Consider the following 25,930-nt stretch of genomic DNA (forward strand, 5'->3'; position numbering starts at 1 on the left):
CTGAAAAATAAAATTTCTTTGTAACTGTGGCAGCAGACTTATATCTTGTAGAACTGATGGCATTTCATTTGAGCCAGGGGCCACCTCTTTCTTCCTTTAAATTTTCCACATGACTGACATCAAGCTGACTTGCTTCCCTTGGGGTGCAGATGGCTGGGACTGCTGGCAAGGAAATGTGGAGCCAAAGGCTGGGAAGGAAACAGCCAGGATGGGCCTTGTACCAAAGGCACTGGGAGAAGGTCCAGGGAAGGGAGATGAGCTCAGCCCACCATGGATCAGCCCAGGTGGGACACGGTGGAGCTGGGCTGGGGCATGACACTGGTGACAGACAGTGGTGACAGGTGACAGTGGTGACAATGGTGGCAGTGGTGGCAGTGCTGACAGTGTGACAGTGCCACCCAGGAGCTGCTGCTGCCACCGAAGGGGCTGAGCAGCTCTGAGCCAGGGCAGAGCCAGCCTGGCGTTTGGGCAGCCTGTGGCTCAGCAAGATGACATCCCTTAAAAGTGACACATTGCCACTTCTGAGGAGCACAGGGAAGAAGGGGACGCCTGCTGCCTCAAGAAGGGCTGGATCCTGCCCAGAGTGGCTCCAAGGCAGCCTCAGGAGCACTTGCTGACCACTCGAGCAGTTGGTGCCTCTTGTCCTCCTCTGCTGAACTGCTCACTCAGCTCACACCTCTCCTCTCCCTCTCATCCTTAGTGCATCCCCAAAAAGAGGGGATTAAATCAGAATTTCTCTGTAAGTACTGCATTTCAAGAGGAGCCAGGCCATTCCCCAGAGCAGCCAGACTGCCATTACAGGAAAGCTTGGATAGTTTTTCAACTTCAGGTCGAGTTTTCCTATGACAGACCTGAGGCTGAGAGCCTCTTTCAGTGCACAAAATATATAGAATTGGCCATAAGTCTTTAAAGCCCTGATGTATTCCAGTCCATTAGTTTTTACAGTCCAATTTATGTTGTATTACGAGGAGATGTGCTGAACTGCCTGAAAGTACAGATTTGCCAAACTATCCAAAAATAATCTGGAAAGCAAGAAAGTCAGGATACCAGCCAAATCATAAGCCGCACGGCCATTTTGCTACCAGTTCAGCTGGTAATAAATTTTTTAAAGCACTGTTAAATGTATCTAGATGAATTTGACTTTAAATCACACTTTCTGCTGTACATTTAAAGAACTATTGATCCAAAATGAATCACAGACAACTGGGGCAGGTTCATGTGCTGAGAGAGAACAAGGCAGACATCTCCCTGTCCTTCAGCCTGGCACAGCACACAATTAACCAAGCTCCTGCACTGCCACACAGCATTTAAAAGTGATCACAGCTTCTGGGTGAGCTCTGCAAGATGGAAGAGGGAGCTGGCACAGACAGGAGGCTCAAGGAAGTGGAGCTGGTGAGAGAAGATGCAGCACAATTACCATCACAATGCATCTTCCCGCCTACAGGAGCCAAGCACTGTTAAATTAAGCTTATCTCCTGCAAGTTAAACACGCGTTGGGACTTTGTATTTGCTTACTCTAAAATTTACATGACAATTGCAGCATTACCCAAACGCAGAGTCATGCTAGAAGCACAGAGAGCCTGTGTGATGGCTTCCATGGGAAACCCTGGCCTTGGAGGTGTGAATTGTTTCTGTTTCTCTTTGTGCACCCTCTGATAGAGAACTGGAGGCTCAGGGCCACACTGTGCTGTGTGAGTGCCTGAATTGTCTTTGACAGAGCTCAGTGTAACACCTTTAAATGTCCCATGATGTATTTGGGATTGTGTGACTCCTGCAAGGGCTTTGAGACCTGAATTTTACTTTCCTTGAAAGTGTGTGCTTTTCACTTCATGCAAATTCATTTCCCTGCCTGTCACAGCTCTCCCAGATCCCTCTGGCCAAGAGGGCCAAGGAAAAGCAGCACCAGGAGCACTCAGCACTGCTGGGCTGGCAGGCACAGCTCCTGTGGCACAGCCAGCAAAACCTGGGAGCAGCTTCTGCTCAGTGAGCTCAGCAAATCCCCAGGGCAAGGGTGTGCTGGGGAACCTGCTCTGGAAGGATATTGACTGAAAAACAACAGATTGCTATTGAAGATGACTGTATGTTAAATACCTCCTCATGGTCAGTATTATTTATGCCATTTAAGAAGTAGTTTTAGCAATCTTGCTGCCGTGAGATGCTCAAATTCATTCAAATTTAGGCTCTTCAGGTCAAGGAAATGGACTTTTAACAAGTGGCAAATTAAAATGTCAAGAGCAATCATACAGACACTTGTTTACAAGATTGTTATTGTTTTGTTTTACAGGTCCCAGGTTTGTCTTTCTCAGTAATTGCAGCATTAACATTTTCACCATAATAGAACGGTACCAGATAACATCAACATGTTTTTGAGACCTCCCTCGACTTAAATTCTTAAGTGTGGACAGAGTCCCTCACAATTCTCAGATCCTTCACAATCAGTTATAATAGAGCAAAGCTCTGTAAGCAAAGTGATAGACATCTGCATTTTTAAAAAGTGCATCTGGTTGTGTGAGGGAAGGTGGGGGCACCACCTCCCAGCCCTGCTGCCTGCAGCTGTCCCGGCTCCTGAAGGGGTGAAAAGCTCTCCTGAGCTCCTCCATCTCCCATGCAGAAACACCCAAAGCACAGATCCCAGTTCCCAAGCACAGGGTGAGGGCAGATTTCAGAGAGCCCCAAAGCAAACAAGGCCGGAGCCTGTCCTGTGCCCTGAGGGATTCAGGGGCTCTCACGCCTGCAGGGACATTCTGCCCACGGCTGGGCCTGAGGCGCCTCCTCCTCCCTCTCACATGGCACGGGCGCAGGGGTGTCACAGACATCTTTTATGGAAAATCCTTTCCTTAGGATTTTTCCTCCTGAGAAGCTGGGAGGCCTCAGGAACAAAATGTAAACAATGATTATCTGCTGCTGTGGAATGCAACAGGTGCATCTGGGATTGCTCTCATAGAGTTGTTTGTAATTAATGGCAAATCACATTCAGCTGGCTCAGACACAGAGCCCCGAGCCACAAACCTTTGTGATCATTCCTTTTCTATTCGTAGCCAGCCTTCTGATGAAATCCTTTCTTCTATTCTTTTAGTATAGTTTTAATGTAATATATATCATACAATAATAAATCAGCCTTCTGAAACATGGAGTCAGATCCTCGTCTCTTCCCTCATCCTCAGACCCCTGTGAACATGGTCACACAGGAGAATTTCTCCCTGGACTTCATCTGAAGTTTATTTGGACCAAAGGAAATAATTCCATCTGGGTTACACACAGAACTGGATCCAGATATTCATGTGCTCCTTGGTGCCACTTCCCAATTACTGGGATAGGATGAGAAGTGATAAATATCCTCCTGTAGAGAGCACAAGTGTGTGATTGGGAAAGGCTCACATAGCACCAGCTTCATGCTACAGAACAAAGGAACTACTCTGCTCTTTACCAGCTCACATTTCAGTGTTAATTCAAGGGACACCACATCCTCACTTCTGTGCGAGGGCTTCCAGGAGTTAAATAGTTAACAGCCTTTGCTGACAGATTTGATTTCCAGTCCTTTCTAGGCAGAGATAAAAGCACTACAATGCCCTGTTTCAATGGGGACTTTGCCTTGTGTCACTCGTGTTTATAAGAAATTATTATACCCCTACTTCAGGGAGGTAAATCAAAGCAATTCACTTTGCACTTGGCTGTGTTGGAGGAAATGTTTATGGCACTATCTTAAAAACATACAAGTGAGCCTGAAACTTTCATTAGGATCTCACTACAGGGTAATGCAGCCCTGGAAACAATCTGTCAGCTTTGGAATCCACAGGCACAGAGGCCCCACAGCTCCACTGCTGCTGCCTGCCTTGGTAGGGTGAGGAGCTGAGGTGGAGGGGGGAACATCCAGTGTGGTTCTGTCCCTCCCTGCTGCTCGAATAATGCTCAGCATCCACTCAGAGAGGGCTGGTTGGGATCACTGTTTGCTCTATTTCAAATCCTAAAAAGGATAGGGCAGCCACTGAGACAACACAGAGGGACAGATTAAATATTTTCATCTAACTGAACCCCATATTCTTGCCTGTAATCTGTTTCTTCAGAAAATAAAATTTTTAAAAAAAAGCTTTGTGACCTTTGATGAACAGATTCTATTTCTTATTCTATTATTTTTTAAAGTTTACTGTACACTGGTGCTTCATATTCTACAGTGCCCTGCCTAAGCAATCCATGACCAGGAGTTCTGATTATTCCAGTTAACAGCTGGGATAGGAATACACTTAGGAACTGAAGCTCTCAAATGAAACCTTCACAGATCTCTATGTTTCACTCAAGGATTTCAAAACATCAAAAATATTAATTAAGTTTTTCAACATGTCTATTTAACTAATTCAGGAGGAGGCAAAAATTGAAGCAGGGAGGTGAAACAAGTCCAGAGGAAAGTAAAATTCAGGTCTCAAAGCCCTTGCATGAGTCACACAATCCCAAATACATCGTGGGACATTTAAAGGCATTGAGTCCTGTCAAAGACAATTCAGGCGCTCACACAGAAGAAGCCACAACACATCATCTATGTCAGTTCTTTCTTAAAGCCTTTTTAATTTGCAGGTCAGTCACATAACAAACTCCAATGGATGCCTTAGCATCCATCAAGCCCGTCTGAGAGCAGATCAGGATTTATTTTCTCACCAAACCTGTGATTATGTTCTAATTCCAGGTACTAACATTTATTTCAGATTTGGTTGCCAAAAGCAGGTCTTGACCAGGCATTTAATATCCTCAGAGAATCACAGGATTGTATTGTTGGGTGTGGAAGTTGCCACTGACTTCATTTCAGCAGAATTGGTGACACAGCCCCTGGTGAGAAGGGCAAATGAAGGCAGCTCTCACATTTTGCCCACACCTTTCCCATCCCCTGAGGCAAACTCACCTTCCTGGGGAGATGAGGGACAAAAAGCCATGGAGCAGAGGGGCCCAGGGCCTCACCTGCCTCTGAGGTCAGGGGGAGCTCAGACACCCAACACTGGCAAGATGCAGCCAAGAACATCATCAAACTGATACCTGGGGGTTTAAGCTTTTCTGTTCTGCTTCGGTGTGCAGCTTTTAGCTTTTTATTAAGTAGCATCTTTGCACTGGGATGTGAAGACAAAACAATCCTGTTCTAGCTGGAGACTCAAGGGCAATCTCTTCAAACTTCAGGCCCAAAGCATGAACAACATGAAAAGAGGAGGGTGGGCAAACAAGGAGGATGAAACTTCATCATTTGAAGCTGTTAACTGGGCAGTTAACACCTATATGCAAATGGACTAAAATGTCTAAAAATGTGTGTGACAGTGTTCACAGGGGTCTTAGGATGAGGGAAGAGACGAGGATCTGACTCCATGTTACAAAAGGCTTGATTTATTATTTTATGATATATATTACATTAAAACTACACTAAAAGAATAGAAGGAAAAGTTTCAACTCAGAAGGCTAAGCTAAGCTAAGAATAGAAAAGAAAGAATAACAAAGGTCTGTGGCTCGGACCGAGAGAGAGCCAGCTCTGCTGTGATTGGCCATTAATTCCAAACATCCACATGAGACCAATCCCAGATGCACCTGTTGCATTCCACAGCAGCAGATAATCATTGTTTACATTTTGTTCCTGAGGCCTCTCAGCTTCTCAGGAGGAAAAATCCTAAGGAAGGATTTTTAATGAAAAGATGTCTGCAACAAATGTGAGATCTCGTGGCCAAGGTCTCTTTTGCTCCCATCTTGGAGCTGTGGCTCTGGTACTGCCAGAGTGTGGCCTCTGTGGCACTTCAATAAACACCCTCTTTATTCCTCCTAACTCTGTCCAGCCTCTGTTCCAGCTCCTTAAGGCACCAAAGCCAAGATTTCAGGGGTAAAACCCCAGTTCCATCTCTCACATTGTCTTATTTACACAGTGAGGAAGCTGGGGAGGCTGAGTTTCTGCTGTTACAAAGCCTGCTGAGGAGGTGGCAATGACATCCATTCAGAAGAAACTTGGCAGGATGGGAATCTGTAAATTTTGTGCCATTTCCATCCATTCTCCCAGCAGTGCCAACTGTCAGCCCTTGGACCGTTCAAGTTCTCCTCTTCCCCCCTTGTCTCTGCTGCACAGGATTGCAGGGCCTTCATCTGGAGAGGGCAACCTGTGCAGCCATTGTCTCTGCAGAGTTCCCCACGGCAGGAAATGTCCCTGGCATCGCTGCTGTCACCTCTCAGGAGCCCCTGTCATCCCCAGTGAATCTGTAATTGCCAGGATTACTGGGCTGGTACACTGGCTTTCCTCTGAGCCTCATGAGCTCCACACCTCATGGGTCTCTGTGCCTCCCCCTGCCCTCACACAGTCAAGAGAACTGCTAAAAACATGCTAAAAACAACTTTGCACCCAGGCAAAAAAGGAGCTACACATAATTTCAATCAATCAGACTCCTCGAGGAGATTGGTACAGCATCATTTGGCTTCATTTGCATTTTTTATCTATTTCCTGCTGCTTTGAGAAAATCTGCTTCAGGTATACTTGGAGATAAAACTAAATTAAAATCCTAAATACAATAAAAACCTGGGGAAAGGTTTCTGTGACAGTCCTGGGCTGCCTAGTGTCAGAATAGCATCCCATATCAATCTGCAAATCATCACTGCATCCAGCAGCCTGCACAAATATCCCATGGGATGGCAGCCCATCCTCCCCTGGTGCTGACCCAAAGGGCTGCTCCCACTCCAGGCACACAGCCAGGACCAGCAGCTCTGACCCAAGAGGCCAGGGTTCCCTGCTATAAATCCAGATTTAAAAAGGTTAAAACCACACTTTCCCTAATCTCAGAGCTCACTATTTCTGCCTGTAACAGCTAAAGGATAAACTAGAGATACAAGTGCACGTGGGTTTAAAAACTCCACAAAAGTAAGTTTGTATTTCTTCCTTACCATTGCTGTCCCTCAGAATAGTTCATAGTTTACTTCTTCTTGGGTGTTTCTAGTTCTTCACTTAAGTTCTTTCCTGTTTTCCACCTTTTCCTTCCTATCTCTATGTAATTCCTCTGGTTTCCCTTTTCCTCATCCATAAGGTGCTTTCCCTTTTTTTGTCCTGCTCTTCCTTTTTCTTCACATTCTTCTTAACTGATTTGTTTCCCCTCCTTGCTGCACCCACATATACTCAATTGTTCCTCCTTGTCCTTCATGGCCACAAATCAAACACACCACAAATGTAAAAAGGGCACCAGGCATTCTCCAATCATTAATGCAAGCATCATATTTACCATTTCCTCTCCAAACTTGTCACTGTTTTCTTCTTTCTTTTCCTCAGCTAGGAAGTCGCCCTGTTACTATAAATACCTTTATCCATTCAGATGAATTAATTTGTACCAGCCCAAAGCTCTTCAACTATTCAGATCTGGGGATGGGTGGATTTTGAAGAGGAAGGTTTGCTCCGGAGCCACTCACTGTCTGGATTCTGTTAAGGCTTCACCCAGTCTCACACACCGAGACACCAAATAAAAAATTAAGAAACCTGTTTCTGTTTCAGAATTTGCTCTCTTTCCAGGGAGGTGGCTCAGTCTAAATCCACTTCTTGTTACATAAAAGGTATCCACAAAAATACACAGCTGAGTTCTTTTGCAGCCACTGAGCCCTGCTGATGCCATTGCAGAAACCAGTTGAGTGTTCATTTAAGCCACACACTGAAACTCTGGCTGGAACCTGTCCAGTTGCTTAAAGACAGGCATTAATTGAATTCTTGTTCTTCTAATGTGAGACATAAAATGGGTGCTACTGGCCATACAGGATAGGAAGAATAAAACAGCCTCCTCTGGGGCTCAAAATACCTGGAGGGCCTTGGTGGACATTGGAATGTAGATGTCTGTAATTTGCCCTTCTCATTAGGGACTGTAGCATCAGTCCTGGTAAAGGGAAGTCAGTGGCAGCTTCCAAACCCAATAATCACAACCTTGTGATTCTCTCAGAATATTAAATGCCAGATGAAGACCTACTTTCAGCAGTTTTCACAATGGTTGTTCCAGTGAAAGAAAAGGTGCAGGGATTTATATTGGAGGAGTTTTTGTGTTGACCCTGTATCAAAAAATTGTCCTGTATGAAAGAGGGTTTAATAGCTTGCATTGAAAAAAGGGTAAAAATATCCCAGGCTCAGTTTTAAAACATTCAATATCGACAGCATTTTCGCTTACACATGGGATTCCTGTTACAGTTAATTCTGAGCCAAGGACATGAAGGGCAGGAGGATGTGGGCATGGCTGAGATGGCTCCTGGGGACACAATTCCTGCTGGGATCCCCTCAGCAGCGAGCACAGCCACGGCAAGGCAGGAGCCCAGGGGAAAGAGAGAACAAGACAGAATAAAGACAATAATTTTTGGGGCAGGCTGGGTCAGGAGTGTTCCAGGAGCAGATCAGAGGAGCCTGGCACTGGCACTGGCACTGTCACCATATCCCCAGCCCCTGGCTGCTCCCACTGCTCCAGCTCCCCATAGAGCCCAGCCCCAGAGCTCACAGCTCCCCCACGACTCCTCTGTGCCAGAAGCTCTCAGGTTTTGGTTGATATTTGCTGCCCCAGATGTGCAGGATGTCTCTGCTTCGACCTGTGCAGCTGAAGAACGAGTCTGGACTCTTCACTTTTCGGTCTTGAGGTTGTTTATTAATTCTTATCTATAAAATTTTCTTTCTGCCCAGCTGAAACCTGCTCAGCAAAGCAGCCACAGGCACTGTGTGTTGTCCTTTTATACTACAAACTACGTATAACATATTTACACTTAATTCCCAATACCCATCACCTGTGTTAGACAGTGCACTTCTACTCTAAACCAACCCAAAGTGCCAACATCACTGCAGAAAATGGAGAAGAAGAGAAGAAGAAGAAAGGCTGGACACGCCCAGATTCCTCCATCTTGTCCCCATAACCCCCGCACCAAAAATCCTAAAATCTACATTTTCACCCTGTGATCATTTTATTATTACACCATTCAAACCTGTGTGACTTTCACGTCCTCATACAAAGCTGGTAACTTGCTCCAGGGGTCACAATCAAATCCCCAGGTGCTCTGGGCTGTGTGCCAGGGTCTCTGAGCTCCCTGGTGGGGTCCCAGCAACTCAGGACACCCAGAGGGATGCACTGAGTTCCAACAAGAAGCAACAAGTGTCTCAATGAGAGATTTTTTTATCTTTTTTTTCTTCTGTTCATTTGCTGCTCAGAAAATTGAGACACATTCCAGGCTTGTTTTACTGCTCCTGCAATGACAAATTACACGTTAACGTCTGGAAGGCTACATTTTGTACAGTTCTGTTTCACACAGACAACCTGTTTGAAAAGCTGTCAAAATGCATCAATAACTTACCATTATCTCCCCTGCAGGAAGTATCAAGGTACTTGGAGAAGTCAGCATCTTAATATACGATAACTTTCAGGTGAGTTAAGGGGAAAAAAGTGGCTATTAAGACACCATATTTATAGCATAAACTCTTAATGACTCAGCAGAAAGCTTCAGCTCAAAGCAGAATTTAACCTGCAGCTTTTTGCACATCACTTAAAAATTCATCTAGCTCAATTTCACTAACTAACCAACTTTTATCATCAATTCTGGCAAATTTAGCTTCCCCAAACACGAGAACTCCAATCAGGGCACACCCTGACTTGTATTTAAGGGAGCATCTCAAACAAGGATTTACTTTGGGAGTCAATAAAACCACTGTATTAATCCAATTTCACAGATGCAGGCAATTAATTACTCCAAGGAAAAATGCTTTTCCAACCTAATGGTGAACTAAATAAGCCTCAATCTCAATTGCCCATGATCAAAAATGTTTAGCCCCAGCCGCTAATTAGCAATATTTACTTGTCACATCACAAGAGCATATAATGAAGTGGTTAAAACTTATTAGATGTGCTTTTTAAAAGTTAAAGTCAACAAGTACCAGAGCAGTCTCCATATTTTCATCACTTTGACCACAAAAAGATGTACATGTGAAGTAGTCAATGGACTGTAAACATTTCTTAATGAGTGTCCCACAAATACTCTGACTGTGCCTGGATGGGTGGAAGCCCCCAGAACTTCATTGCTGTCATGGATTAACTCATGTGCTGTGCAGCACCATCCCCACCACCACTGGGGCATTTCCCAAACACAAACTGCAATAATTTTTGCAAAGAATGTATAAGGTAGAAATCAGTGGGTTTTGCCACGATTAAGCCTTCCAGACTTTACTGTCAGAGCGTTTTCCATCCAAAATGCATTTGCACTCTTCATGCTGAGCTTGTGTTCCCTCAGAAAGTAAAGAAATGGCACCACTCAAAAGGGTTTGTTCAGGCAATTTTGTAAGTTCATCACAGAAGTTCCCTGTTACTGCAGATTGGTAGCAGTGGAACAATGAACATCCATGGAACTCCTCTTGTCTAAAGCAAACTGAATCTGGGTTTTTAAAGTAAGATTTTCCCAATGCAAGTAACTGAAGACTCCAAAGTGCATCAAGGAATTGTCTTTTTCTTTTGCCCCCATTACATTAATGTTTTAAACAATGATCTCTATTTTCCCCCAATTTATCCCTGTGATACAGAACCAAAATCCTCAATTACAATCTGAAAATAAAAAGGAAAAGAAGATGCTGCTGCTGGTTTCACCATTTGCATACAGAAGAGCAAGTCTCAAAACCCAGTGAAAATATTCTGGTTTGTATTACAGACCATTACAGATTTCCTGCAAGGATGCAGTGTCTCTGTTCAGAATAACTGTTTAATATTTTGCTGGGAATACATCCCAGTGATATCCAGACAGGGAGAGCTGCATTTCAGCAGGCTCCAAGCAGTACCAAGCAGTCATTTCTCTGCTTTGGAGCCACGAGCACACCGTGGCACAGGGGTTCCAGCCCTGCTTTCAGTCATGCAGGCTCTGAGGCAGCCTTACAGAGCTCTCTGCTGACACCAGGAATGTGTTTGCTCCTTTTTTAGGGCAGGAGGGAGATGGCAGATTAGCAACCTCAGGAAGAAGCCTGGGACATCTCTTTGGAAGGCAAAATGTTTCAGAGCTACAGCCAGGGCTCACTTTGATTCTTTTGTAAAAGCTATCAGTCATCAGGCAGCAGAGTTTGGTAAATGTATGACTCTGCAAGATTTCATTACCACCAAAAATTCCAGTCTCCTCAGCTGATGAATCGTGCCTGGCAATTTACAGATGCGTGTGGAGGAATTTGCTGCTCCCATTTTTTATGCCAAATGTAGTTTGTCTCTCCCCAGGCAGCAGCTGAACTGCCCATCCAATATCTCTCACCAGGCAGGTCTTTCATTATGCAGAGCATTCCTCTGGGACAGGATGCTCCTTGTAAGCCTGAAAGAAACAAATGTTGAATAGATTATATTATGGGCCGAGTTTTGATGCTACTTCAGATGAGCTGATAACCCTGAAAGAATGTATGTGCTGGATTAATTTCCTGTAACGTCTGTGGACTGTAATATCCCTGGTGTGATACACCTGGACATGACATTATCACCACGAGCTGCTGTGGGACCCCAGACCTCCCTGCCCCTCTGGCTGTGACTGGGAATGCAAACATTCCTGCTTTAATTTCAATGCATCTTTTAACAAACACTGAAAATGCAGAAATTCAGCATTACCTAGAGAAGCATCATGCTGCCTTCTTCAATTCAACTGAGCAAAAGGCTCCTTCCATTGCAAGGGTTTAAGCCAGGAAAGCATCATTCCTCATTGAATTAGAAGTCCTGGGTTATATAGTCACTGTGTGACCTTGCAAACACACATTTTGTACTTGCCAGTCACATCCCAAAGTTTTGCCCTGTGATGAATGGCACAGTTGATTCATAACCTGAGCCAGCTCATTAAACCAGCCCAAAGCTAAACATTTGCAACAGCCTAATCAAACAGCCATAAATTCCACCTGCCCTTAATTGTGGGAGTAAATCTGGAGCACCAGGCTCTGGAGGCAGCTCAGAGGAAACTCCAGTGGAAACAGCCCAGGGTGAAACTGGCAATTCCCACTCTCACAGAGCCCCTGATCCCACCTGGAAACACAACAATTCTGCCCCGAACATTTTATTTGCTTACTCTGTTTAGACTGCATCATAACTGCTTATGTTCAGTGTCAACAAGGCTTTATTAAATATCTGCTTTGTGCTCTCAGGTTTATTTGGTTTATAGGTTTTGTTTTCATCTTTTATTTTTCAGGGACACTGGTGCAGGGTTTTAGAGAGCTGAGCAGGCTGCTCTCAGTAACTGTCCCCACCATTCTTTACCCTTTATTTTTTTCTCCCACCAAAACTCAAAAACATTTTCTTCTCTTTTTTAAACACATATGTAAAAGCAAGAGAAGTAAAAATACATGACTTTTTTTTTAAAACAAGGATTTGTAAAACTCTTCCAGCAGATATTAACTGTATCTGTCAAGTGATTTGTTTTAACTGTTGGTATGTGTAGAGACAGGGTTTAATTGAAATCTGAATGATAAAAATAAACACATTTTAGGATTCAAGGCACAAAAGCAAATGAGATGTTCATACTGGCTTGTGAAGGTTGCAGCTATGACACAGCAAACACTGGAAGTGAATATGGGTGAAGTAAAGTTCCTTGGATTCCCGCCCAATTCACCTCAGCTTTGTGAGGCACTCGGGGATTGATCTCCAGCTCTACATTAAGGACTCCACCAACCCTCCCTGAAGGCACCAGAACCTTCCCTGAGGAGCAGGGAGCACTCCAGGAGCTGCAGGAGCATCTTTGCTCCAGAACATCAGGAATTCAGCACCGAGGCCTCGGGGAATGCACATTGCCAGTGCCAGGAACAGCTCAGCTGCCCTGCCCTGCACCATGGACTGGCCTTGCTCCAGACTTGGGAGAGGTACCAGAGGACAGCCAAGACACTGCTGCTGTTCATCCCTTTCTTCCCAAAAATAGGAGGGCAAAAATACTGACCCAGCAGCCAAAATCTACAAGTCATCATCTTACCTCTAACAGAGTTTAAAGAAGATTTTGGCTATTGAAAGAGCACTGAAACAAAAAAAAAAAAAAAAAAACAAAAAAAAAAAAAAAACAAAAAAAAAAAAAAAAAGGAGATATCAAGAAGAAAACAAATTAAGTTAAAAATAAATACTATTAAATTAATAACCCTGAGTAAAAATGAACTAACAGCCCTGCTGCTGTTATTAATAGAATGGAGTAATGATTAATGTTCTCAAAAGATGAGAGAATCTCAGGTTTGTGAGCTAATGGCACCAGTGGATATTCAGTGTTGAACTACCATCACTTCCCAGAGCCATGGAAAAAAGCAGCAAGAGCAGTGTTTACTGTAAATTCTGAAATAAAGCTTTTAGGAGATCCTACTCCCTGATACACAAGAAAAAAATTAAAAAAAAAAAAAAACAACAGAGGAAAAAAAATAAACCAACTAAAAGGCATCCATAGTTGACAGCAAGAAGAAACTAAAGCAGAACAAACTCTTACAGCACTCTGATGTTCCTGCAGTAAAAGGATGTGTCCTATTAAACCAGAACATCAGCATCAAAGGCAGCCAGAGAGGTTGAAGAGGAGCACAGGAGAAAGCAATGCATCTCCAAAGGATTCCTGCCAGCTGTGCCAGGCACTCCCTGTCCCAAGGTTGAATAAAACACCTGAAAATCATTGTTCTGCAGAGTGATGAGGTAATTAGGTGATTCTATCACAGCGATGCTGCTTCTTACAACACTGACAATTAGAAATGTCCCAGTCCTCCAGGTGAGGAGTCAGGCAGAAAGACAGAAACTCATGGGAAGATGCAGTACTGGCATTTTCATTCAGAGCTCATAAAACCTTCTTGCTTTCCTCTCAGTTCCTGTTTTCCCTCTCAGATAAACAAGGTAACACTCTGAGTTCCTGCCTCATCCTGTATTCCTCATGCAGCCAAGACTCCCTTGAGCTGCTGGAAATCCCTGACCCTTGTGGGCAAACACACAGCCAGGGAGCCAAGGGCAGAGCTGCAGCTGCCTAACAGGCAGAGCCAGAACTCCAAACAGATCTCAGCCAGGGACTGGAAAGGGAAAAACAAATACCCAAACAAACAACAAAATCACAACAATTTCAGCTTGTGGTCAAAACGAGCAATAAAATGGATGGGTTAAATGTAAAAAAAACTAAAATATTTTTGTCACCACAGTTGTGTCTTTACCATGTTACTTTCCATACAGTGCACACACAACCATGAACAACTCCCTGGCTAATTAAGATGTTATCTTTCCTCTGACTAATGAGGACCTGACCTGCACATATTTCAGAGGTGTGCACTGCAGGGAAACCCCAGCTCACTGCCACCCCTGCAAATCAAACTGTGCTGGCTTGGAGGGGCACAGTGTGAAAGGCAGAACTCCCATGTCCAGCCCTGGGGCCAGGACAGCCAGGACAGACAGGAAGGACGGGACAGACAGGACAGACAGGACAGACAGGACAGATAGGACAGACAGGACAGACGGGACAGACAGACAGGACAGGCAGGACAGACGGGACAGAAAGGACAGACGGGACAGACGGGACAGACAGACAGGACACACAGGACAGACAGGACAGACAGGACAGACAGGATTGCCAGGAATGCCAGGGCAGACAGGACAGGCAGGACAGACAGGACAGACAGGACACACAGGATACACAGGACAGCAGGCAGAGGCAGGCAGCAGCCACTTCCTACTTTTACAAAGCACTGTCATCTGGAATCTGGAGGAGTGACAACATTCTCTAAAATACAGCTGAATAGTGAGAGGAACTGACATCAATCTGCCCTAAAACATCAAATACTGCCTTAAAACATCCATTCCAGAAGAACTGCAGTAGCTCAAACACTGCATCAGTTCCAACAAGCACCACCAAACACCCCCACCCTGTTTCACCTGCTGCCCTGGGGTGAGGAGTGAGGAATGGAGCCACGAGGAAAGGCCTTTGGAGCATCCAGAGCATCCCCAGGCTGCCCAGCCCAGCCCTGGCCCTGCTCAGCTGTCCCCAGGTGTCACCTGCCCTTGGAGCAGCAGCCTGAGCGTGGAGTTCCCCTTCCAAGGGACAGAAAACCCTGGCTCATGTCCCTCTGCACAGACTGAAGGCCCTCCTTGCCCTGGCACCAGCTCCCTGGCCATCTCCAGGCTGCACAAGCAGATCTGCAGTGCAGACACACAATCATTAATCATTATCTTACACTCTGATTTTAGCACCCTGCCTTTGTGCCACTGAGCACATGAGTGCCTGGAGAACTTGCACACCCAGTAAAAGAACCATAAAATATCCTGCTGCCATAAATCCCAGTTGTACCCAGGGATCCCTAGCATGGATGTTTTTCTGTCTGCAGTGTACTATGGTTTTCAGAATTACAGTGTTTGTAGCATGGACCAAACTCTAAGAGAGGGCCCAGTATGCACAAGGCGCTGTTTTAACAGCTGCAGCCAGACAATCAAAACTTACTGGGAAAACAGACATGCAGAATGAACAGGTCTCTGGATGCTGTGAAAGCAACCCATAGGCTTTGCAAGGAATTTTCTTTGGGCTTGTCCCAAGTAGATGTCTCAGCATCCCTGCCCTGGTGCTGGATACCAGTCCCCATTTTAGTGTGAGGTGGTTTCAGTCCCTCCAGCAGCATCCTCCTCTCACAGGGCTCAGGCTGCCCTTCCCCAGGGAGCTCCTGTTCCTCCCTGGCTGCAGGGGCTGCTGTCCTGGACCCTGCTGCACCTGTGAACCTGCTCAGCCTCTGGAAATGGCCACAAAGAACAGCTGAGTGGCATCCAGCGCATTCAACATGCAGCAGAAAAACTCCAAGGAAAGGGAGCAGACCCATAAAACAATGAAAGGGCTCCAGGTCAAGGCCCTGCTATGGGCTCCAGACTCTACTAGGCAGAAGTGGCCTCCTTTCTCCTGGAAATATCCTTTTGCCTCACACAGGTTGCCTTTGAGATCTCAAAAGCAACATAGAGCACAGAATAGGAACAACCCTTGGGGCTGAGAAGATAGAGAGAAGGGGTCAGAACATCCAGGAACAGCAAAGCAAGAGGAGTTAATTGTTCCTAGGCTTGATATGCTACAGATATTTTGCTTTTGGTAGGTTTTGCATATCCCCTCCACTGGGCAGAGTGATGAACTGCATTTAAAGCCAAAGCCATTTTCCCCCCTGATGCACAGCCCCTTGCCTGGGAATTCCCACCACCACCCCTTTCTCTGATTTGGAAATGCAGTCCCATCCAGGCAGTACAAGGAGATGTTTTGCTCTGTACTCACACCAATGCTCTCCATTCCACACCATTGCACAGCTGCAGTCAGCACAGGCAGCCTTGAGCAACCCAAGGAACAGAGAACAGCTCCTAAGGCAGCTTTGAAAACCAACTTTCCTCTTTTCTGCTCCGGTGGAACAGTCTGGGAAATCTGCCTCCACAAAACCTGATGGCACCACTCCAAAAACCATGGAAGAGCTGAAGATCCCCCACACCCAGAGCAGGGACAGGGCAAGGTCAGGGTGGATTGATGGCTCCTGTTCCAGGAGATGCTCACATGAGGCAGCACTCTTAAATCAGAGAGTCTGGGGGAGCCTGGGGCCCTCAGTCACCTTCACATCCATTCCCTACCAGGCCAGTGGTAAATCTCAGGGTCCTGGGGATGGCAAGTATGAATGATTGCTCATAAGCTCTTTGGGGTGTTTGAACAGGTACTTAAGCACTGAATTGTGGTTTGAGTGATGTCTGGGCACTGCAGCTCTCGTGTCCATGGCCAGAAGGTGCCATGTTTATTGAGCACACACAGTCAGCCTAAAATGCCCTGGATATGTCACTGCTAATTCATCTTCCCATGTGGCCTAAATAAGCCCAGGCCTTGAGAGACCTAGATTTGATCCAGCCAGACACAATTTGGAGTCCAAAAGTCCCAGATCCTGTATGATGGATCTCAGATCTCTCCAGAGCAGGACTCCAAGCAGAGAAAAAGAAACAGGTGAAGAAATTCAGCCAGAGGGCAGCCCACCACAAAGAAAGCTGTAGCCATCTCAGGCCAAGGGGTGATTGAAAGTGATCAGGATTGAAAATGATCAGTGATCAGGACTTGGGGACCTGGATCAAGCACAGGAAGGACAATTTAGCTGCAAAATCTCTGCTGGTGCTGTAGAACAACCCTGGCACCTGCAAGGCTGAGTGTCTGTGTGAGAACACACCAGAGGGCAATGGCAAGGCCTGGCCTCTCTAACCTGCTTTACTGTGGACTGCTGCTGTCTGCTTCAGCTCTTCCTCCCTTCCACAAAAATCCTCCTTTTTGTCTCTCCTTTTATTCTGCTTCTTTCCCCCACAAACATCTTCTTCAAAACAGATTCTTTCCAGCTGTTACCCATTTTTTCTGCAAAGATCAGGAGGTCCATCCACAAACTCTTCTCCTGGAAAGAGAAACTCGCTTTTCTATTTTCTTGCACTGAACATATTTTTCCACTTTGTCTGGGGACTTCCAGGCAGGCAGTCATACAAGCGCAAAATATTCCCAGATGCACCTGCAATCAATGGGGCTGCAGCAAGGTCTCCCTCAGCAGATTTCCTTGCCAGCAGCGCTTAACATGCACTGTACCTGCCTGGCCTGCTAAAATCCCCTGCAATCCATGCTCCCCTCTCTTTGCCCTGAGTTTTGCTGCTGTTTTCCCCACTGCTGAGCTGATTCTGCCCTGTGGATTTTGGGGGTTTCACTGAACTGCAGCACCAGGCTCAGGACCCTGGTGGGTCTCACACACAAACCCATTGATTTGGAGCTCCAGATCAATGCCTGAGAGCAGCTTTTTGTGTAAAACCAATATGGATTCTTTCTTGCAATGGATTTTCCCATCAGGTTTGTGCTGGGCTGCTGAGTAAAACACAGCAAGGTGGTTTCTGCTCCCTGCCATGGTGTGCAGATTGATCTGTCCCAGGGTAAAAGGTACCAGGTGCTGCCATGGAGGCTGCAGACTTTTCTGTCACTTCAAGGTTTTAAGGGTTGGGTTTTTTTGGATCTGTCTTAAAAGAAATATGGATATTTTCCTATACCCTTAGTGAACAAAAAAAGGAAGAGGTCAAAGAGCCAAACAGTTTAGAAGGAATCTGCAGCAGTGTACATGACCAGACCCAGCAAGCCCAGAGAAGGGTCATTTCAGCCCTATCACTTTTACACTTGCTTAAAATTGTAAACACACTGCTTAAGTGTGCTGATTTCAGTACTTTGCTTTCTCTTCCTCAAATGAGAAAAATACAGGTGTTAGCAAAGACAACCTGAGGCACAGAACCCACTGTATACAAAACTACTCTGCTTGGAAGTTTTTTAATCAAGACTTTCTCCTGTAAGACCCCTAAGTCAGACAGAGAGAGTGACCCAAAAGCAGGACCCAGTTTAATGGCCTGACCCAGGGCCAGCTGACCTTTCCTCATCCCACTGCTTGGCCGGCCAACAGTTTCTTGGCATCAAAAAAGACTGAGCTGTGTTTAGCCACTTTTCATTTTCTCACTTGCACACTGTGTTTGGCCACTGAAGGACAGAACACACAGACCCGATGCCACAAAATTCCCCAGGGTATTCCCTCTCCTCAAGTGGAGAATTGCAGTGAATAGCAATGAGGTTCTTAGAGAAAGAAATCCTCCCTTCCTGTAAAGTACACAAAATCAGAAAGGACCATATTTTTTTTCTCTCCTACTCTGAAAATTATTTATAAGAATAGATTTACAAGAACAAACCCAGGTTTGCTCTAGAATGGAATATTTCAAGCCATGTTCAAGGTACTATTCACTATAACTTAGTAATTTTAGTGCATTCAACACTCTCTTTGAAACCAAAATAAAGAAAAAGCATATGAAATATGCTTAGAACTACTTGTATTTCCCTTATTAACAGCATATTTTCCATGCCTTATTTATCCTTTCTGCTGGCATATCTGCTGCAGACTTTGAATCAAAGTAAAGCTATACTCTTTTTATTGCCAATTCTGACTGGATCCCTGATAATAAACCATTAAAATGACAAGCAAGTAGATAAAACAAATGGAATCACTGATGCCCATCTATCACACTTCTTGACTATAATAAGCACATCTCTCCCTTTTCTCTCGTGTTGTACATCTGAAGAGGACTTTTTATTTTTTTAACACAGTCATAATTCAAAATTATCCTACTTAGGCATCAAATCACATCTTATACTACATTCTGCACAAAATTAGGTGAAGGCAGAACTGGTGCTCCTGTGGGTAAATGCTCATTCCGTTTCTCTGTTCCTGGACTATTTTAAGTTGCTCTAAGCCTAATGAAATTTAATGCTGAAATATTTCCTGTAAGAAATTAAATGTCCATCAAAACTATCAATTTTCAATATGAATTATTGGTCAGCTCTAGGGGAAGCTTCTGCATGGATCTGTGTTCCCTAGGGTCTGTACAGGCTTTATCTCAGCCCTGTCACCTGTACAGCCACAACCAGGTTTGCTTCTTCCAAATTTTGACCACATTATTGAAGCTGTCACATGAAAATCTCTTGCATCAAGCTAAGAGAAGCATTCAGTTTTTTTTATTGAGCATTGTCTCTCAAGCTGACAGTACCAGCCCTGTAGAACATGAACTCAACACCTCCCAAGCATCCTCCAGCTCTCCAGTCCCTTCAGCTTTTATTGTCAGAGAGAGTGGAACCCAAAACCACCAAAATGCAAAGCTTGAGCCCATCCAGGAGGCAGAAGTTACCACTTTGGAGAGCAGCCCTTGGGGGTCATCCCTAACATGGCATTTCTCTTCAATCCCACGGAAAATGAGGGCTTTCCACAGAATGCACCCACTGCAGATCTCAGTGCACTGCAGGCATCATAGCAAGCTGAGCCCTTGTGGGCTGCTCTTAGGAACACCCTATGGGACCCATTCCAGCTGTGGAACAAACAGATTTGCTTTTAAAATAACAGAAAAAAACCCACAAAAGAATTCACAATCTAAATTAGAACGTAAATTGATTTGCTTTGAAAGTTCTTAAAGTGTCACCCCTTGTACTGCCCCAGGAGTTTGGGCTGAATTCTCAGCTTCATAAAGGAACTCATCAAAGTAGCTTTTCATCAGCTGGGAGGTCTCAAACCTGGAGCAGTGAAGAGTGCAGGATATGCACACCCATTTTAGAATTTGCACCCCTGGCATTCATGTGCTGCCTTTGTTTCTCTTAGAGCAAAATCCCAGAAGTTAAACAAGATTGCTGAATTCTGATATTTCTCTGCAGAGAGATCGTATTTGTAGAACCTTCTAGTAATCATCTAGAGCTTGCAGAGTTTTGTTTAAAACCTGCTATCCCTTACAGTCCTGTGGACACTCCTCCTTTCTGCTGGTCATTTAGCAAGGATCATATTTGTATTTCTTGGCAAAACAAACCAAGGCACTCCCCCAGGCTGAGCTCAGGCTGTCTCAGCCCGAGGCTCTGCAGCAGCAGCAGGACCTGGGGCTGCTCCCCCTTGGCACTTCTGCTCCTGTTGCTCCTCCTAAGACACAGAATTTAGTGAAGCTGCCCCAAAGCTGCCCCAGCAGCCCCTTCCCACCCCCCAAACTCCAGTCAGGGCTTGGGGCAGCAGCAGCCCCAAGGCTGGCACTGCCTGGGGGTTCCCAGATGATCACTCTGATATTCAAAGATAAGTTTTGCTTTTAGCTATATGAATCCCCAAACCCTGGCAGACGTGTAATTATACAATGGCAGAATTAGGAAACATTTCAGCAGCTCAAAGGCACCTAAAAAGGGCTTTGGCTTCACCTCATCACATTTCAGTGGGCACTGGACAAGTCCAAAAGCCCTGCTGGATAAAAGCCCAGTAACTCCAGCTGTGGACCTCTGGAACAGACTGACCAGTCTGAAAACATAACACAGAAATGTTATCTATGCTTAAAATAAAAATTATAAAAAGGATTTGAAGCCAAAAACCTACTGCATATAAGAAGTCAATTAAAACATTCTGTTCAGAGTTCTACAAGACACCTTAATTCATCACACCTACCAAATAAAATCTGCTTGAACCTATTCCTGCTGTCCCTAAATCCAAAGGAAAGACACCCTCCAACCCAACTTCTGGCTTAACATTATAGAGAAATTAGGTTATACATGTTCTTGCCCCTTGAAAATATTGATTATCTTTGTTTACTTTCCTGTGGGAAAGTCCTGTCAGCATTACCAAAACTTATTTCAGAGAACAATCCTATGTTATAAAACAAAAACAGCTCATCATTCTTTAAAATGCTAAGTTTAGAGACATACATCCACTTTCCAGCTGCCAACAAGCCAGGGACACCATGGCTTGTGGTTACATTTAGGGTTAAGTGAAGACCTTGAAGAAAGATGGTAGAGACAACAGCCTGATAACTGCATCTGAAGTGCTCAGGATTATTTTAATCAGCTATAACAGTAAATCTGAAATTCCCTTAAACTGGGCTGTCCTTTGCCTCAGTTGCTCTTTTGCTTTGTGAACTTTCAGAGCTCACATCCTCCAGCTCTTCTCCACTGCCACAGAAACAAACAGGAGAAAATCTGAAATGTGAGACAAGCTCAGAGTGCAGAGCACTGCAGCAGATGGTTACAAAGAGACAGCAAAGCTTACATGAAAAGGAATTTAGAAGCAGAGAAAAAAGGTTCACTGCTGCTTCCATTCAAGGGGAAATGAGGGTTCCCCCCTCTCCTGAACATGCTGAGATCAATGTTCAGTTTGTTGGGACTCACAGAAGTGCTCAAAGGTGGCCTTGCTGCCTCTGTCATGGAACCAATTTACCATGAATATCACTCAGAGCTGCTTCCAGGCTTTGTCATTTCATAACTCAAGGTACAATTTAAGGGGAGTTGCAAATTAATGTGAGCAAGACCTTTAAAGTCAGCTTTATGGTTTCCAAAACAACTGATTTGTGAACTGGAGGGGGTAGGCAGGAGGGCACACGAGCAGTGGAGTTTATTGTGTCAGAATACTACAGAATATAGCTGGGATTCTTTTGCTGCTGCCTCCACAGGCATGAGAGCACCTGAGAATTCTCTCCACGAAGGCCATTTTGTTTTCTTGTATATTTTATCACTTTCACAGGTTTCAGACTGGTTTTCATCAGGAAGAGAGCTGCTCTCCCTAAGCTGCCTTTGAAATGCACACAAGGGAAATTATTCCCATTTCAGACCTGCTGACCCAAACAAGCTCGCCAGCAGCAAGCCTCATGTCCTGTGTGCCCTCACCTCCTCTCAATATGCTTTCAGTGCTTCCCAAGTCCCCCATTTGCCTGGCTGATATCCACCCACTGCCTCCCAAAGCAAGCAAGGATTGAGTTCTGCTGGATTCCCCCCTGGAGCAGCTTTAGTGTAGGTCTGTCACCTCCAGCTGGGGATTTTCACCAAACTTGGGGGAACTCTGTATTTCTGAAGGCTCTAAATTACTTTCAGCTTCAGTGGAAACTGGCCCTGGCTTGGAAAGTAATTAGCAGGGGGCTGATGAAGATGCACAAGCAGTCACACAGGTCTGCTGGCCACAGGTGTGCCTGTGCTGAGTGTGAAACAACATCTTGAATACTCAGTGCGGGTTTGGTCACTGCAATATCAGATATTGAGCCATCAGGGTTTCCAAAAGAGGCCATGGAGATGGTGAAGGGCCTGGAGGAGAGGCTGAGGGCACTGGGCTGGGTCAGCTGCAGCAGAGGGGCTGAGGGCAGAGCTCCCCAGGGCTGCAAGGGCAGCTCCGAGCTCTGCTCAGGCCAGGGCAGCCCCAGGAGGGGCTGGGGCTGGGCCAGGACAGGCTCAGGCTGCAGAGCAGGGCAAGGTTCTGCTGCCCCCAGAGGGGGCTGGCACTGCCCAGGCTGCCCAGGGAATGGGCACAGCCCCGAGGCTGCCGCAGCTCCAGGAGCCTTTGGGCACCAGGGATGGACAGGGGGGATTGTTGGGGGGTCTGGGCAGGGCCAGGGGCTGCATCCATCACCCTGGGGGGATTGTTGGGGGGTCTGGGCAGGGCCAGGGGCTGCATCCATCACCCTGGGGGGATTGTTGGGGGGTCTGGGCAGGGCCAGGGGCTGCATCCATCACCCTGGGGGGATTGTTGGGGGGTCTGGGCAGGGCCAGGGGCTGCATCCATCACCCTGGGGGGATTGTTGGGGGGTCTGGGCAGGGCCAGGGGCTGCATCCATCACCCTGGGGGGATTGTTGGGGGGTCTGGGCAGGGCCAGGGGCTGCATCCATCATCCTGGGGGGTCCCTTCCCACTCAGTTTATTCTGTGGTTCTGTGACGTTATATAAAATTAAAACCAAACAAACCACACCCTCCTAAAAGAAAAAAAAAAAAAAAAACAAACAAAAAACAACAACAAAAAAAACCTCAGCTTCAAAACCCTACAGCTTGCTGGGTCTCAGTCTGAATGTGAAGGATGTGAGGGTGTCTCTGATTCCATTACACAGGAGATTTGAAACCCACACAAGTGATACAGGAGATTTGAAACCCACACAAGTGATTTAGGAGCCTTTTGTTGAGTGTGACAGGGCTGTGCCTGCAGGCAAAGACAAGCCCAGTCTTCCCAGTGGAGGAAGCTCAGGAGATATTTGGATCTGGAGGGAAAGGCATCATAGCTAAGAACAGGGGGAGGATGACAGAAACTGGAAGTTGCAGACATATGGATAGAAAAAATGGCTTTTTTCTACCTAAATTTAAGTCTCAAACCATATTTGAGCTTTTACTTTTTATTTATTTCAACATTCTACTTATGAATGCAGTAATATAAAAGCAATTCAGCCTTAATTATAGTGGTTTAGCTGAGTTGCTATAATTTTCCTGTCCCTTAATTCTCCCCATGTTTATAACTATTAAAGAGCTTAGGCTCTGGTAAATTTTTTATTCTTCATAATTGCCAAGCCTGAGCAGAGCAATAAGAGCTCCATGCTTAGCATTTCCTCATGCAATCCAAAGTCACACTGTGCCAAATATCAGGCACTTGAAGCAAGTCCCAGTGGGTAGCAATGTATCTGCTTTAACTCATGGCACACGAGGTGTGGGATGTGGATTTTGGAGTCACCCACACACCTATTCATCCCCAGCCCACCCAGGGCCAGGCACTCTCTTAATGCTCCTATTTTTATCCTCTTGTTGCTCCTTTGTTCAGCATCACAACTCACTTTTTCTACATTTCTACTTTACTGGAACAATTCACACTGGGAAGCCAGGCCTGAGGAAGCCCTGCAAGCCCCCATGTCCCTGCAGAGGGGAAGGGTGGCAGTGCCAGGGAAGGGGAGAGAATCTAATCCTTTACTCAGCAGCTTTCTCCTCCCAGAAAAAGGGGGATATTCCACCACACTCTCACTCTCCTGTAAAGAAAACTCTTGTTTTCTCACAGGAAAACAAGCCACCCTTTTAGCAATAAAACATCCTAATTGTGGTAGCAGCAACCTGCAGATTTTACTTTAAACAGACAAACAATTGAAAAAATGCATTTCTTTTAAGGTGGGGGAAACCTTAGGCCACACACATAAGGGAGGGACTCAGGAAATTCTTTTAGATGTTGCAAGCTGCCAAATGAAAGGAAAAAGTCCCTAGCTGCACTTGAAAGATGGCTATTTCCTCAAAATTCCCATTTGATCACATAAAATGTGGCCAGTGGTGATGCAAACAAACATTCCTAAAAACCAATTCAAGGTTTTGTGAGCAGCCCAGCTGCCCCAGAGCACGAGGGAAGGCAAGTCCATGTGCATCTCTGTGGGATCACTGGAGCCCTCCCAGAACCCACCATCCAAATGGCTGCATCCTGCAGACACAGCCCCTGACCATTTTATTTTCCCTCCTTTCCTGTCCAACTTTAATTTTCAAAGGTTTTGCCCAGGGCCCTTTGCTGAACTCCATTGTTTTACACAATCAGAGCTGTCCTTTTTCAGAGGAGACTCCTCACTGTCTGCTCTGAGCCTGCCCAAGCTGCTTTTCCCTGCAAGATCCTCATCCCACGTCCCCCAGAACAAACCCTCAATGCACAGGCTGCCTGGGAAGTGCAGATTCCAAGGCCAGTAACCAAAGGCTTCCTCAGCAGGGCCCAAATCCCCAACTAACAGCTTGTCACAGCTTCAGTTTACAGAGTTTATAATTGTTTTGGGAGGTGCATTACAGAGAAATCAAAATGATAACAATTCTCCAAAAATTGCAGCGGGTTGTGCACAAAGATTAAACAGCTTGGTCCTATTCTCACTGGGAAACGGGAGGCTTAGCAAACATGGAATTAACATTTTTAATATTGTGAAGGGGAATTAATCAGCTGATAAATACTGGGGGTGGGAATCAAGAAATAACCTGATCAACAGCAGGTATTCTGCTGCTATCTGGAGGCTGAGGAGGGAAGGAGGATTGTGTTTGTGAAGGCTCAGCAGGGAGCAGAGCTGGCCTGGGAGGTTCAGCCAGCAAAGCAGTGACATGAGGGGTTCAAGGTGTGGCCAGGCAGTGCCCACAGCAGGAGCTCAGTGACCCCTCTGAGGGGATTTTGTCCAGGGGATGTGGTGCAGCAGGGACAGAGGCTGGGAATCCCACCTGGTCACTCACACACACACACAAAGAGGTGAGTGCAGCTTTCAGCGGTCTCAAACCCAGCCACTCACCCAAATGTTAATTACCCCCAGAGCACAGCACATACAGCACAGGCTTTGTTCCTTTTCACTTGAAAGCAAAGTAATTTCCAGGTGGTGTTGCCATCGTGCTTAATTTAGATTTTGTAACATCCTGGAAACCCTGACATGACGTGAATGATGGCTCTTAAAACATACTCCAAAGCTGCCTGAGAGCCTTCCACTAACTGTAAGAGGAAAAGGAAAACAGGCAGGGCATCATTTGCTCTCTTATCAACGATTTTATCATAAATTTACTTTTTTTTAAAAAAAGAGGTCACAAAAATAGCCCTGCATCACAACTAAATATTTGCAGTTAACACATGCAGATCTGGGTAACATGTTCATGCCACCCCTGAATAACCAACATAACTTCCAGAAACTTGCACCCATTCCTGAACAAAATCAGCAC

The sequence above is a fragment of the Melospiza georgiana genome, chromosome 14 (genome assembly GCF_028018845.1).
Source record: "Melospiza georgiana isolate bMelGeo1 chromosome 14, bMelGeo1.pri, whole genome shotgun sequence".
Taxonomy (NCBI): Eukaryota; Metazoa; Chordata; class Aves; order Passeriformes; family Passerellidae; genus Melospiza; species Melospiza georgiana.